Source organism: Symsagittifera roscoffensis, unplaced genomic scaffold (genome assembly GCF_963678635.1).
Source record: "Symsagittifera roscoffensis unplaced genomic scaffold, txSymRosc1.1 SCAFFOLD_659, whole genome shotgun sequence".
In the NCBI taxonomy this organism is placed as follows: domain Eukaryota; kingdom Metazoa; phylum Xenacoelomorpha; order Acoela; family Convolutidae; genus Symsagittifera; species Symsagittifera roscoffensis.
Window position 1 is genome coordinate 4,672 of NW_026970966.1, and position 4,671 is coordinate 9,342.

Here is a 4,671-nt window from a genome sequence, read left to right on the forward strand (position 1 = left end):
GTAATTGGTAGCTGAGTGAGATTCCGTCAGCTGTTGTTGACTCATTACTTGGTTTTACTCAATGGGGGGCAAAAAAGCCTTCACCCGTAGGTATACTTGAAAAAAAAATTAGATTTTTCTCTTTCAAAATGTAGAAATTTTTTTTTTTTTTTTTTTTTTTCAGAAGGCAAAAACATCTTGAAAAAAATAGGTGTAGAATTAGAATTATGAAAATTCGAATTGAGTTGTGAGTGATCTCAGTTTCATGCCAGTAGTTTTAAAATTTAAATTGTTTGAAAACTGTGAGCAATCGCATTAAAATATTTGTTCAAAACGGTTTTTCTGGGTCACAAAGATAAGTGTATCGATCTCCCATGCTTATTGATTACCTTAAGATTTGCATGTTGCAATTCATTAGCGTTTTTCCGGAAAAATAACACCGCTCGTAACTTTTGTTGAACTCTTCCTCTTAGTAGTCACAAACAGCTCAATTAATTGCTGTAACTTTTAGTTTACTATACTTGGTGTATAACTCTCACTTAATTTCAATTGTTCGCGAAAACTTATGTAATATATTGCACATTTTGTAGGCTTTTTGTGCTCCAAATAGCAATTGTATCAAAATTTTGTCCTCAAAATAAACTATACTGACTTAAACTTTTTTTATTTTTGTTCCGACCACGTCACTGAAGGTAACTGAAAGAAACAGTGGTGACAGTGGATTAAGGTACTCCAAGGTAAGCGCGCAAGGATCCAGCGAATCTTGTGATATCTTAATGTAAACCCATTAGCGGAGATTCGGGTTCCATAAAACAAACTCAAGAAAATATGAGAATTTAAAATTTAAGAAACTTGTCTCATTTTTAAGAAAGACCGGTCTCAGTTTTTCCAATTTTCAGATTCATTCACGTTAAAGAATGAGTGAAAAAATTTCCTTGCCTGATTCTACTGCATCCAAGGATTTTCTAGATGGAATTTTATCATGTTAGGAGATTATCATCTTATTGAGCCTCATTGGAAAAAAGCAAAAAAATGGAAAAAAAATAACATCTTTTTCAATTTTTCTTATTATTATTTTTTACTTATCCGGGTTTCTCGTCTCTCTCTTTAGATTGTTATTGTACGAGCAAACAGTGCTAAATTCTGCCAGAATATATATATCAATAAATCATCATATAAATTTACGGGAATACTCTAAGTAATCTGTAGCCGTCGGACAAAAGCTTGGCTCTTCCATTCCCCCCCTTCAAAATATTTCTGAACTTCAAGGTACAAAAGTCGATTTAAAATGACTTATCTTGTTATAAAAACTGCATTACAACGTGCCAGCTCAGCGTAAACAAGTGAACAAATTTTTACAACATTTCTTACATGCAAAAATTTCCTTGCCTGATTCTACTGCATTCAAGGATTTTCTAGCTGTAATTTTATCATGTTAAGAGGTTATCATCTTATTGAGCCTCATTGGAAAAAAAGCAAAACAATAGAAAAAAATTTAACATCTTTTTCAATTTTTCTTATGATTTTTTTATTTGTCCGCATTTTTCTCGTCTCTTTTTATAGATTGTTATTGTACGAGCTAACAGAGCTAAATTCTGCCAGAGAACGATTTTTGAATAGTTTTTTTTACTTTTATGAGGGGGTGGGAAACTGGAAAAGAGCCAAATCTTTTTCGCGGGTTCTGAAACGAAAACAAAATCTGAATGGGTTCTTAATTAATTTCACGGTCTCAACTTAATATCTGATCGTTACTTGCTTGATTTTTTTGATTTTTAAATTATTCGGTACATTCAGTTTATCTTAGTCTAACTACCTAAATGGAGTATGTCTTTTTAGAGGAGGATTATGAAACTAATTAACCTAGAATTTAATAACACGGAACTATGTACGTAAATAGCGAGTCGACGAATATTGAAGTCAATGATCAAATTACAAATGCTGAAACTAGCTTTCAACGTGCCATAGAAGATGCTGAGTTACTACTCACTGCAAAAGTTGTCACGAAAAACGACGTAATGGATGAAGTAGACGTTGAAGTACTCTCCGACTTGAACCCTGAACCCGACGATGACATTGAAGAAGAAGGCGAAAAAGGTAAAGACATTCTAGTATGCACTGCTTGAAAGTAACCTCATCCTCAATGTTATTTACAAAAATTTTAGGCATCAAAATTGAAGTTCCCTGAAATGTGATAACTAAACTCTAAAGCAAGGCAACCAAAGGTTTTCTGGGTAATTGTTGTCCAATTGTATCTGTTGTCTCAATTCCTTGAGCCATGTTCCGCAAAAATATTTCTTTTGATTTTGAAATGACAGATTAGAATCAAGAATAAGGCCTAAATTTTGCTCTCAGATTATTTCTACAAAATGTTTATAAGATCGGTTTCCGAATTCTTTTCATTTTAAAAAATTAAATTATAAAGTCTGTTTCTCGACAACAAAAAAGATGTAAGCCTGTGAGGAATTTTGTATTTGCTCAGAACGTGTGAAGAACGAGATGAGGTATATACCATACCATACAGTCGTCCGCCTATTGTACCAAAGAACATCCATCACATTATCGATTTTGCATATCGTTGAGATATAAATTGCGCAACAATTGACCTAATACCGTTCCTTGTTGTATACTTCTTTTAACTTCCATCCATTCAGAAAGAAAACCTTTAACCTTCACTCATTGGATTCGCTCGCAGAAGATGTTTTCTTTCAATGCATTTCCACTTGTTAAAAACCCAGACTGCGTACCTCTTTAAGAAAAACTTCATGAGAATTAGAGCTTTTGAAAGATATATTAAAGCTGCATGAATATTTTTTTTTGGAATTTTTTCCATTCCGATAACTCTCTGTAACGAAGATGAGCGCATCCTTTCTACATTTTTTTTGCGAAAATTGAGATTGATAGGAATCATAATCTGTTTCTTTTTCCAAATTTTTAATGAGTTGAGCCTGAATTTCTTTTCTCAAAAAACGTAGAAAGTCAACAAGTAATTGAAAATTGTCTATAGTTTTTAAGGTTTGTGAGACAACTTTTTAGAAAAAGGTTGTTATTTTTGCTTTTTTTTGTACAAAAAAGAAACATTGTCATCTATAAAAGCGTTTTTTACAAATTTTATCTGGAGCTCGATTTTGATTGACCATCAAAGATTGCCGAAGCAGGCGCAGTACTTAGTAACCAAAATGAATCAAATTACATAATCCAGATTTGACATAAAATTAAGCATAGAAACGTCACTATACAACAAACTTCTTTCACATCTCTCGAATATTGAATAGAGTCATCCAAACAATCTCAAGGAAATGGTAATAAACTGCAACCTCGGGGCTCTTTTTTTTTACAAAAAAGCGAAAAATCAAAGAACAGCCGCTTGAAGTCACACCAAGTATCTTAGAAGTTTCCTCAGCCGCGATTCCGTAAATTGTATGTACAGCAGACTGATTCAGCAATTAGCGAGTAAAACGAGAAAGGTTGCAAAAAACGGAGGTTTCGAACGTGTTCATTCGTCTAGGCCTTTTTAAGCTTTTGTTCCATCAGTAGCAGACCAAAAACACATACACATACACTGCTCGTAATGCCGAGAAATGCAGCCTGAAATGTTTCACTGTTCAGACCAAGTCGCCTCTAGTTGAACGATTTAGATTCAAAAGTCTGCCTTTTCAGATTAATTTGATGGTTTTTGTAGCCACTTAAACTGTATATGTAAAACTCGGCGTCAGTCATTTCTCCGTACACAAACAAAACAAAAAACTATAAACAAAAATGAAGAAACAATAAGATGCTCCATTAAGGCTTTGACTTTGCTCAATCTAGGTCTCAACTGTGCCCGACCTATAATTGAATTGTGGGCAACTTACGTTCTTACATTTTGGCCCACATCGGGTGTTACGATTTTCAACTAAATTGAAATTACCTTATGAGAAACTGTTAAACTTGATGGTAATCAGAAGAAAGTTATATGAATTGAGAGCTCAGTATGGGAGAAAAGCTACGCGACTGGATCAATCACTTGAAAAACTTTCGCCGCATTCTTTTTACTTTTATAGAGGAAACTTCTTTGCTCAATTGTTCGAATAAAAATTGAGTTCATTAATGAATAAAACGAATTATAAAAATAATAAAGGCAGTGCTCAACTCTTCATTTCATTGTGCTCAACGTATGTTTTACTGCCTAAATTAAACTAGGGACTATAAAGTTGCACATATATGTATAAACAAAATGAATTAAATCTTTGTATTAGTTTTATTCGGGTTCCTTGAGGTACCACATGGCGCAGCTAGCAGTTCCTGTTGCTGTAGACCAAACCGACATGTTGGCAGTACCTATTTTTTGGCTCAAGCCAGCATCAGACCCGCCAAGCAGTTGGGATTTTTGGATCGGCCAAATCTAACTTTATGGAAAAGATGCGACCCGCGCAAACTACTGAAAACTCCAGACGTTTTCATATCTCAGGTGATATTTTTTTTATCTAAGAGGGGCTTTAAATTGATATTTTTATATCGTAAATGATATTCTTATATCTGAGATGCCCTATAAAGTTATCCAACGGAATGTGATTATTCGACTATGTACTACTCCTGAAGAGACTCTGAAGTCTTCATTATTGCAGCAAAAAGGAGCACAAACTGCAGGGAATTTGGCACACCCAGGCAGTTCATCCCAAAAAAGATCAAATAACTCGCAGAATTTCCGGATTA